A 12,719-nucleotide genomic window follows, 5' to 3' on the forward strand; every position below is an offset into this window, starting at 1 on the left:
GAGACTTTAATAAGTTAAATTTGTTTGAATTAGCTCAAGAGCTTAGAGGACCACAGTTGGATAAGGGAAAAGAAAAAGTTATCGAATAGCCGCCGAAATCGTTCGACCACATCCGAGGTAAGTTTTCGAGCAATGAGACTTAGTTTATGATTTGATTAAGTCATAATGTATGTGCATAGAGATAGTGTCATAAAGCAAAGTGAACCATCTTTGTTTGTATGTGGCTAGTGAGCCGAAAATGGGTTTATAATACTGCGACTTGTGTTTGAACTCTAATTATGAAAATGAAATATAGATGTGTCATGATTTATTGATATGTGCATGAATATTTGGATGATAACCGGGCTAAGTCCCGAAGGCATTTTGCGCTAGTGACTAGTTCCGGGCTAAGTCCCGAAGGCATTTGTGCGAGTTACTAAATCCGGACTAAGATCTGAAGGCATTTGTGCGAGTTACTAAATCCGGGTTAAGTCCCGAAGGCATTTGTGCGAGTTACTATAACCGGGCTATGTCCCGAAGGCATTTGAACGAGTAGCTATATCCGGTTAAATTCCGAAGGTACGTGATTCGGGAATGAGCGATCTTGCTGTAAAAATTTCAGTTAATACGCTTGTAAAATCCCAAAATGAGGTATGTTTCAGTATGTGCATTGGAATAGTTGATTCCTTGAATAATATTAAGCTTAGTCGAGTAATGAGCTTCGGTATTTGGCTAAAACGATCCCTTATGTATGAATATAGGGGTTGGAATGTGAAGTAGGAATGATTTGAGAATATGTATATATGGAATTATCCGTTTAGTTATATAAATGCTATACTTCAGTTGTGCTTAGATTCTTTGCTCAAAACTTACTAAGCATTTAATGCTTACTCCGTTTATTTAATTCTCTGTTTTATAGATTTTGGTTCTTCAGCTATCGGACTCGGGATTTTTGAAGTCAAAGTCGGCCACACTATCAAAGCTCCTTTTGGTATACTTTTGGTTGAACTTTGAAATGGCATGTATAGGACTACCCTTTTGTTGTTGGTCATGTACCCTTCGGTTTTGTGTAAATTTGGATAGCCATGCGAAAATGGCTTAAATATACTTTGATCATAGCATTATAATCGTTTTATATGTTGTCCGTCGAGAGGTATGGAAATGTTGGTAACGGTTAGCCATGGGAATGGTTATTCATGATCACTTTTGGTATACGTATGACAAACTCTAGTTGATCCATGGAGGATCATGAAATAGGTAAAGTTTACCTTAAAAATAGATGCTGGCAGCAGCAGTGATGTGGATGTGAAAAATCACTAAAAATAGTAGGAATGGAATTAAATAGTGAATAAATTATCTAATCGAACCTTGATGAATCTATTTTCATAGGAAAGTAACGAAACATTCATATGAACAGTATATTATGAGATGTTAAAGTTTTCATGAGACAGAGCCAGAACGGTTTCTGGATCCCCTGATCTGACTTTGGAAATTCATTATAAATTAACCAGAGACATTTAGAAGTCATGCCATATATGTATAGATTCCTTTTTGAGTCTAGTTTCTATAGAAACAAACGGAATCAGTATTGAAGCCCTGTACAGGGAGATATCCAAGTCGTAATGCATGAAGGTCAGTGTAGTCGCACCCAGTAACAGGGGAGACTTTAACTAATAAACTGTACTAATTGGCCCGACCAAAAATTCTAGAAAAAAATATGTAGATGGACATATGAGTCTAGTTTCAGGAAAAAATTACGAAACTGATTTTCGAGTTTTTGGAACTCAAGATATGATTTTTAAGGTGACAGTGATGCAGTTAGCCAACTGCCTGGAAAATTTTAAAATGGACTGTGAAAGCAAGTGATTGAAGTCTGCAAACCCCTCGTGTCCGACTCCGGAAACGGTCTCAGGTACGGGGTGTTACATGCAGAGACACGATCGTGTGTCTCAACCGTGTGAAGGACATGGGTGTGTGCCCAGGTCGTGTGAAGTCTGCACTTAATTTTTGGAATTTAATTCGCCACATGGCCTAAGCACACGGGCATGTGATTTGGTCGTGTGACCCTAATTGTGTTGATGATGTCATAAGCAGAGAGTTACATGGGCTGAGGACATGGACGAGTCTCAAGCCACACGAGCGTGTGTGACCACACGGGCTACACACACGGGCGTGTGACCCTGTTTTATGAAAATTTTGTAAGTTTTCCTAAAGTTTTCTAAAGTTCTCGGTTTAGTCCCGACTACTCCTGATGTATGTTTTAACCCTTGTAGGCCCATATAAGGGATAATTTGCATATGTATGAATGAATTTGATTTGAACGAAATTTTATGGCCCGGTTTTGTATGTTTGCTTGTGTTTAAGACCGGTAATGCTTCGTATCCTTTCTCGGTGTTGGACTTGAGTAAGGAGTGTTACATGCATTCAATTTCTTTGTTACCCAAGCCTAGCCGAACCATAAACATGCTGACATCAGCCCACATTTTTCATCAAATCAGAATTTTACTACCCATTTTACAACTTTTTACAAATAGGTCATTGTTATATATTTTCACTAAAAATCACTTAGTAAAAGTTGTTTATCACACCTTAAACATACAATATCTTCAATCAAACATCAAAATACATGCATGTCACATGGGTAAATTTTTAAACATGAACCCTACTTCAAAACAATGGTAGAAATGGAAAGATCGGGTGAATACGACTTCAAAAATGTAAAGAGCATTAAAAACGGGGCTAGAATGTACTTACAATAAAGCTTGAAAGTTGAAGAAACCCTAGCTATGGTGACCTTCTAAATTTTGACACTTGGAGAAGAAGATGGACAAATTTTTGCTTGATTTTTCCCTTTTTATTCTTTTATTAACCAAATGACCAAAATGCCCTTTTTTGCCAAACTTTAAAATTTTATCTCACCATGTCCATTTTTGTCCACTAACTTAAAAAATGGTTTAATTATCATATAAAAACCTTTAATTTAAAATCTCATATAAATTGGACACCTTTAGCATGTAGAACTCAACTTTTGCACTTTTTACAATTTCGTCCTTTTTACTAAATTGAGTGCCCAAACTTCAAAATTTCAAATGAATTTTTCACGAAAACATTCCGTGAAACTATAGACCATAAAAATATAATAAAAATAAATTTTTCTATGTCAGATTTGTGGTCCCAAAATCACTGTTCCGACTAGCCCTAAAATCGGGCTGTTACAACTCCCCCCCCTCTTAGGGATTTTCGTCCCCGAAAATCTTACCAGAAAATAAGTTCGGGTACTATTTTCTCATAGCCTCTTCTGGTTCCCACGTAGCCTCTTCGACCCCATGTCGTTGCCATAAAATTTTCACTAGGGCTATACTTTTATTTCTCAACTGTTTAACTTCCCGAGCTAAGATCTTAATCGGTTCTTCACTGTACGTCATATTCGGTCGAATCTCAATCTCTATTGGAGAAATAACATGTGAAGGATCAGAACGATATCGTCGCAACATCGACACATGAAACACATTATGAATTCTTTCCAACTCTGTTGGTAACGCTAATCGATATGCCACTGGTCCTATTCTTTCAATAATCTCATATAGCCCAATAAAATGTGGACTCAATTTGCCTTTACAGCCAAATATGGGAATCTTCTTCCACGGAGATACTTTCAAAAATACTTTGTCACCAATCTGAAATTCAATCTCTTTTCTTTTCAAATCTACGTATGACTTTTGTCAATCTGAAGCTGCTTTCAAGCAATCATGAATCACCCTTACTTTTTCTTCGATTTCTCTAACCAAGTTAACCTTGTGAATTTGATCCTCTCTGAACTCTGTCCAGTACAATAAAGTTCAGAATTTTTGGCCATATAGCACCTCATAAAGTGCCATTTTTGTACTCGACTGAAAACTGTTGTTATAGGCAAATTCGACCAATGGTAGATATTTTTCCCAACTACCCTTGAATTCTAAAACACAACATCAGAGCATGATTCGAGAATCTGAATTACTCTTTTATACTGGCCATCGGTTTGCAGATGAAAAGTGGTACTAAAGTTCAACTTCGTACCCAAAGCTTGTTACAACTTCTTCCAAAACCGCAAAGTAAACCTCGGATCTCTATTCGAAATAATAGAAATAGGTACCCCGTGCAACCTCACAATCTCAAAAATGTACAGTTCAACTAGCTTATCAAGTGAGTAATCAGTACGTACCGGTATAAAGTGAGCCGATTTTGTCAATCTATCAACCACAACCCATACGACATCTTTCTTTTTCAGAGTTAAAGGCAAACCCATTAAAAATCCATCATGATTCTATCCCATTTCCACTCAGGTACCATCACTGGCTGAAGTAAACCAGAAGGTACTTGGTGTTCGGCTTTCACTTGTTGACAAATCAAACATCTCGAAATAAACTCTGAAATATCTCGTTTCATACCCAACCACCAATACAATTTCTTCAAATCATTATACATTTTCGTACTACCTGGATGCATAGATAAACAACCATTATGTGCCTTATGAAGAATTTTTTGAATAAGTTTATCATTTTTCGGTACACAAACTTTACCTCGGAATATCAAACAATTATCAGATCTGACATAAAACTCTAAATCACTAACCGATTAACAATGAGATCTCTTGGCTTGCAAATCACTGTCACATTTATGAGCTTCAAAAATTTGCTGAAGAAATAATGGTCTAGCTTTCAACTCAGCTATAATCAAATCATTATCAGAGAAAGTCAACCTCGTGTTCATTTCTCTCAAGGCAGACAAGGATTTTCTACTCAGGGCATCTGCATCTACGTTCGCCTTACTTGGATGATAATCAATCACCAACTCATAGTCTTTCAGTAACTCAAGCCATCTTCGTTGCCGCAAATTTAAGTCTTTCTGAGTCATCAAATATTTCAAACTCTTGTGATCAGTAAAAATATGGCATTTCTCACCGTACAAATGATGTCTCCAAATTTTTAATGCAAACACAATAACGACTAATTCTAAATCATGCGTTGGATAATTTTTCTCGTGTGGTTTCAACTGTCTCGAGGCATAAGCCATCACTTTGCCCTATTGCATCAACACACATCCCACTCCATTCAATGACGCGTCACTATAAATTACAAATTCCTTTCCCGGTTCAGGTTGCACTAAAACGGTGCCTCAGTTAATAATGCCTTCAACTTCTCAAAACTTTGCTGACATTTTTCGGACCATTCAAATTTGACATCTTTTTGCAACAATCTCATCATAGGAGTAGCAATCATCGAAAACCCTTTGACAAATAGGCGGTAGTAACTGGCTATGCCCAAAAAGCTTCTAACTTCGGATACATTTCTTGGTGATTTCCAATCAACAATTGCCAAAATTTTACTATGATCAACCAGAATACCATCACCTAAAATAATATGTCCCAAAAATCTGACCTCTCGGAGCCAAAACTCACTTTTACTGAATTTAGCTAACAATTTCTTATCTCTCAAAGTTTGCAATACAGTTCTCAAATGCTCGGCATATTTGGACTCATCACGAGAATAAATCAGTATATCATCAATAATAACAACTACAAACCTATCCAAATATGGTCGGAAAATTTGGTTTATCAAGTCCATAAAAATGGCAGGGGTATTAGTTAATTCAATAGGCATGATGAGGAATTCGTAGTGCCCCTACCTTGTTCTGAAAGCAGTTTTCGACACATCTGACTCTTTAACTCTCAATTGGTAAAACCCATATCTTAAATCAATCATGGAAAACACTGTTGCTCCTTTCAACTAATCAAACAAGTCGTTTATTCTCAGAAATGGGTACTTGTTCTTTATGGTTACCTTATTAAGCTATCGGTAATCTATATAAAGTCTCATAAAATCGTCTTTCTTCTTCACAAATAATACTGGTGCACCTTAGGGAGAATAACTTGGTCTCCTGAATCCCTTATCTGTCAATTCTTGCAACTGAGCTTTCAATTCTTTTAACTCAGTCAGAGCCATCCTATACGGAGCAATTGATATTGGTGAAGTTCCCAGAACTAAATCAATACCAAACTCAACTTCTCTAATTTGAGGCAATCCTGGCAACTCCTCTGGAAAAACATCTGAATATTCACACACCACCGACACTGGTTCAATTTTCAATTCAGACTCTTTTGTGTTTACCACATAAGCTAGGTAAGCTTCACACCCTTTTCTTATACATTTCTGAGCTGACATTGAAGAAATCACTACAGGCAATCTATTTGACTCATCTGATTCAACCCGAAGAATTTCACCATTTTCATATTTCAATTCAATAACTTTCTATCTACAATTTACTATAGCATCATGTAACGACAACAATTCCATACCCAAAATAACATCAAACTCATCAAATGGAAACAACATCAAGTCAGCCAGAAAATAGTAACCTCTAATCACCAAAGGATATTTCTTACATACTTTGTCAACTAAAACATGCTTATCTAAAAGGTTTGACACCTTAATCACAAATTTGGTAAACTCGACAGACAATTTCTTATTATTTATCAAATTCATACAAACATACGAATAAGTAGATCCAAGGTCAATCAGTACAATAACATCAGTATCATAAAGAGAAAAGTACCAGCAATAACGTCGGGAGACGTTGCTTCTTCGTAAGTACAGATGGCATAGGCTCTCACCGGTGCTCTCGCTTCCGATCTCATGGTTGTATCTTTAGTCACACCCTTTACTAGTAGCTCCATTTCCAATATTCCTCGAGGGCCTTCCTGTAGAAGCAGTGTTACTAGGCCTTACACTTTCAAATTTCTTTTTCCCTGCCATCTTCGGACAATCTCTGATAAAATGATCTTGAGAACCACACTTAAAACAAGCCCGATCATTCATTCTACATTTACCGAGATGACATCTACCACATTACTGACATTTGAGTCTGTTAGACTTTACATTGCCCACACTCGTCATTGAGGTGACTTGAGATTTAAAACTTGAATGTTGTTTCTCATGATCTCTACATGAATATCCCGCTGAAAAATTCAAACGGGAATACAAATCTTGGACTGAGATGGAAACGACTTACTCATCGGTCTTTTCCTCGAATTTTAGTTTCAAGATCAGTTTTCCTCTTCTCTTTATTAAATTCTTCGGCCTTACAAGCCCGTTCAACCAATACCATAAACTCTTTCAGCTATAAGGTCCCAACTAACACAAGAATGTATTCATTCAATCCATCCTCAAATCTTTTGCACATGATGGCCTCAATGGAAACACACTCTCGAGCATACTTACTCAGTTTGACAAATTCTTTCCCATACTCTGTTACGGTCATACGACCCTATTTCAGCTCAAGAAATTCTTTACGTTTCTGATCGATGTACCGTTGGCTAATGTACCGTTGGCTAATATGCATGTTATTTTAATTTAGTTGTTTGTTTATTTATTTTAGTTTATCTTGTTTATGCTTGTATCTATTTTATTATTTATCGTAAATAATTTTTAATTATTACTATTTAGACTTGTTATTGTATAAGTAAATTCCTGATTTAATTCGTCCTCCTTTAGGTACAATCCTCGAAATACTTTCTTGTGTTCTGTTGTACACATCTATATTATAATTTGACTCGTATACTTGTGGACACTGTTGATTTATTTAATATATTTTTGGTGTAGTATTTTCTAGTCAAATGTTCGTACGTTTGGCAATGGTCAGTGCCTATATGTGGCATTAGGCAAGGGATTGCCTAAATATGCTCTAGACTTTGTGAATTATGAAAAGGACTTTGTATGATTGATAATTTGATAACGACCTTAATTGATGTATGTTAACTATTATTATGTGCCATACTAAACTTAGTGGAATAATTAGGATATGTTGGCATGCCAATAGGGATTAGATATAGAGTTTTGATATGTTTGGAGTTATGTTGCCATCAGCACTTGCACATATTATGTGCATTCTCTGTTGGCCTTTGGGCTAAGTACTCAATTTCATTTTAGGATGTCTTTGTGTTTTACACTTTCGTTCCGTTTGGCGTGTTTTTGAGGCTAAGCACTTCCTGTGCACCTGAGTCATTTTGCTAGAGTTTACAATGGATGAAATAAGTTAACATCTTAATATTAATATTGGCTTATGAATTTATATATTATATATGACTTAAGTGGTGTATATTGAAGAATATTGACCAAATAAGTTAATTCATAAGTGGATCAAGCAATGTGTTAATCATGAAATATGTTGAGATATTATGCTTTAATCTTTTATCATAAATAGACATTATGTGTAAATAATTAAGCTAAATGAATTAGTGAACGACAATAAAGAGGGAAGTCATGAACCAACCTATATATATGAATATGGTCATAAGATAAAGATTTGAGTTTTAATGCCCTAGATAATATGTGAATATGAACATAAGAATTATCTATTTGTATGAGACAAAATAAGCTCTAAGAGAAATATATATAAGGAGGTCATAACAATCGTATTCTTGATCAAATTTTACTTGAGCGCTTCTTAAGAGTTATTTGTTTGAACTTCATAATATATATGACTATTAAACCATTAGATTGTAAGCAGAGCTCTTACAATTTGGCACTAAGAATTGAAGCCACTAGTCATAATTAAAATGTGGCATGTGTAATCTTTAAAATGAATACTCTTGGGGAGCTCTACATTAATAAAGGATATGATTAGTAAGATTATCCTTGTGTACTTATTGAGCTCATTGAGCTTATGCATTAGTTGTTTAAAAACTGTAGGTTGAGAATGTGCAATGTTTACTTTGGATGGACAATTTGATGCTTGGTATGTATTTTGGTATGTTTTTGTGCAGGTTCATGTTTTTACAGACTAAACTTAGTGTTTGGAAATTTGGCTCAAACTAGGTACCAAATGGCCTAATTTTTTTTTACCAAAAACAGAGTTCTTGTCCCAACGACTACATTTCCTCGTTGCAATGCTGACCTACAGTATGTGATATCACGACGTCGAGTGGCCTGACATCGTGATGTAACAAACTGTTTGGCGACATCATGACGTTAGCCCAAAATTTTCAAAACTTTATAATTTCATCCTATTTCATGCTTAGGTTTATGAAAGAGCTTTCGTAAGCTCGATTAAGGCTTGAATTTAATTTTATATCATATAATGAATGTGTTTAAGACATGATAGAATGTTTGAATGATTTATTTATGGTGTATTTTGCTGGGAAATGTGTCCATATTGTAATAGACATGTAACTGTTTTGTAACAACCCAATTTCAGTAAAATCGGAACAGTGGTTTCAGGACCAAAAATTCGAGCCAAAAATAAAAGTTATTTTTATTTTATTATATTGTCTGTATTATGTTAGAAATGTCATGTGAAAATTCTGATAAGAAAATTTTACCAATTATGTACTTAATTACGGGAAGGACCAAATCACATAAAATGAAAAAGTTGAATTCCAGTAGCTAGACGGATTAAATAGCTAAGGAATTCAAAAATTGAGGTCCTTATATGGTAATTAGACATTAATGAAAAGTTAGTAGATATTTTTGGATGATTCATCCATGGAAAATTAGAAAAAGGCTAAGGACTAAATTGGAAATCAAAATAATTAAAAGATGATAAATTATTAAATAGAAATAAAAATAATTTTTATGTCATCTTCATCCCCAAATACATGGAAACCCTAGGAGATACATAAAAAACTTTCTTAGCTTGATTAGGTAAGTTTTCTTGTCCCATTTTTAGTAATTTTGATATTTTTGAAACCGGGATAACTTAATCTATCTATTTGGGGGATCAATTTGAAAAGTTATCAAAGTATGGAAATTAGGTCATGGATGAATATGTTGAAAATTTTTAATTTATGGTAGAAAATGAAAGGTTGTTGATAGATAAACAACTTTTACAAAGTGATTTTTGATGAAAACATGATTTAGGGACTAAAATGTAAAGTTGTGAAAATTGATGAAAAATTCTATATGTGCTGTAAATTTTATGTTGAAATTTTGATTAGGCTTGGAATAGGGAGTAAATTGCATAAATTACATTTTCTAAGCCTAGGGATGAAATCGAAATTTATAGAAAAGTTAGGGGTAAAATGGTTATTTTTCCTAGGATGTAAATTGAGTCCACTTCAATATTAAATGTGATAAATTGATGCTCGGATAGACCAAATTCGGAGCTAGAACAAGGAAAAAAGGAAAATGTCGGATTAGTAGATTTTATGTACATGAACATTTGTCGAGGTAAGTTCGTGTAACTAAGTTGTGTATATTTATATGCTTGAATTTAATGTTGTGTTTATGAATTGTATAAATATCATATATGTATGACATTGAAAACATATCCGATAAAACCCAATAAATGATAATACCCAATAAATGATAAATGATAAAATTGTTACTTTTATGCTTGAAATGAATGTGAAATGTGTTTATTTGAGTATTATGAATGTTATAGATGTATGAAATAATCACATGCTTGATAATGCTTGAAAAATGTTAAATCCCGTTTGAATAAAAGAAAAATTGATGGATATGTGATTTCCCGAAATGAATGAGGTCCTGCAATTGTTGCGGACGGGTAATTCTGAAATAAGTCTCTCGAGCATATGTTATGGACTGGATTTAGCTCGGACGGGTAATCCAGATCAAGCTCTTAGAGCATATTTCATAAAAAGGATTTAGCCTAGACTGGTAATCCTGACTAAGATCTATTGAGTTAATATATATTGGAAACAGGATTTAGCCTGGACTGGTAATCCTGTTGTATACATGTATGACTCGAGAGTGCACTCTTTGATATAGTACCTTATGGGTACCATTGGACATGAATTGACGAAACCTGATTTGTACACCTCGAGTGTACTACCTATGTATCCATCGATATTCTGAATAAAATTCAACGGGTAAAAATCTTAACATGAGAAGATATGAATAAGAAATAAGTCATTACACGTATTTGTCTGAAATACATGAAAATGTGGATACATGACAATTGATATATGAAATCATGAGATGATGATATTTGTACATGGAATTCATTTGATGAATATGCTCATCCTTGATTATAGACTTGTACACTTTGAGTGTACTATTACTCGTGTGACATTTTGATATTTTGGGTAATATGAGTAAAGTTCTGATATGAAATAATTTGAACTTGAGATGAATTATATGAAATTATACTCATAATATAAAGAGATGATTTGTACATGTTAAATGAATACATGTTGTGGAAAGCATATGTGCCTAGAATCTTGATCGTTGTTGAGCCCACATATGTTTGATGTTATTATGGAATATATGACTAGTAAGGGCAATGAGGATATGTATAGGGCTTGAGGTCAAAATTGATTGAATATGCCTTGCATAGTTACCTCAAAATAAAATGAATGGTAAGTACCATGTTATACGAACTTACTAAGCATGTGATGCTTACTTAGTTTTGTTTCCCTGTTTTATAGTAAATCAAAAGCTCGTTGGACATGAAGCTTGGCGATGATCATTCACACTAGCCATCGGCCTATATCAGTACATATGGTAAATCAATTAGGGTTATAATGACATGCATAAATTAAATTGGCCATATTGGCATGTAAATGTAAATGATTATTATAATCTGGCCATTGGAATGGCTAGTGATGATTATGTTTTGGTATATGTATATATGTATTAAGTTTATTCTATGAAGATAACATAAGTGTTTATTATTGATTGATTGAGAGAGGTTAAATGAGTATGCTTATAAAATGTAAGATAAAAAGCATGAATGCATGTAACAATATATCATATTAGATGTTATAAATTGCTTGAATTCAATGCTTGGATTGTTTAGTGTTTGGATGTAAGTTTGGAACAAGAACTTAGTAAAAATTTTGGGTGAGAAATTGTGACAAACAAGTATTCACTTTTTGATTGTCTAAGTTCAAATTGATGATAAGTGGCATTGCAAGAACGTTTACATTGAGAGAAAGGCAACTTACTTCAGTAGATAATCTAAACGAGTCCATAATCCTGTAAAAGAATCAAAGTGAGCATTTGATTCAAATGTTGAGAAGGATTATATACTTGTCTACAAATCCAATTGAAGAGATGGCTAGTCTTGGCTATCGGAGCAATTGACTCCACGGGTAGGGACATAGGTGTATTCTTTGGAAGAATGATACATTAGACTGGACCGAAGATGAATTAATTCTAAATCTATTTGTGAATTAATTTATTTGTGACGTTCATGGTGTGATTTACCTAAATCCTGAGTTAGTCACTAACCATGCGTATGTAACTTATGTGAATTAATATAATTGAAGGCTTATGCTTTAAAGATGATCGAGTTAATAGTCGGTATGTTGAGTACATGACTTGTGTATGGCATGGCTTTACTAGCAACAGTGGAATTCATAGCTCAATTAAAAAGTTAACGATATCCTCTCATTGGCAATGTATGGATCGATAAATATGGAACGTGGCCACGGGTTGCTTATTCTCGAGCAAGCAATTTATCATAGTTATTTGTTGACAATGATCATATTAATCATTAAGAGGACACAATGGTGACAATAAGATAAAATAGAATTGTATTGAGTGAACAGATTTAACTCAAAGGAATCAAGGATATCATATGATGGTAAAACATACATGACGAGATCATTCGCAAAGCAGTTGGATGAATTGCTTTCGTAAAAAGTATACGATAAGGAGTTTTCAATTATGGTACTTATTGTGGACTGACTCCATGATTAAGAAATTGCGAATTATCGGAACGATGCTTTTGGACATAATTGC

Source organism: Gossypium arboreum, chromosome 4, assembly GCF_025698485.1.
Source record: "Gossypium arboreum isolate Shixiya-1 chromosome 4, ASM2569848v2, whole genome shotgun sequence".
In the NCBI taxonomy this organism is placed as follows: Eukaryota; Viridiplantae; Streptophyta; class Magnoliopsida; order Malvales; family Malvaceae; genus Gossypium; species Gossypium arboreum.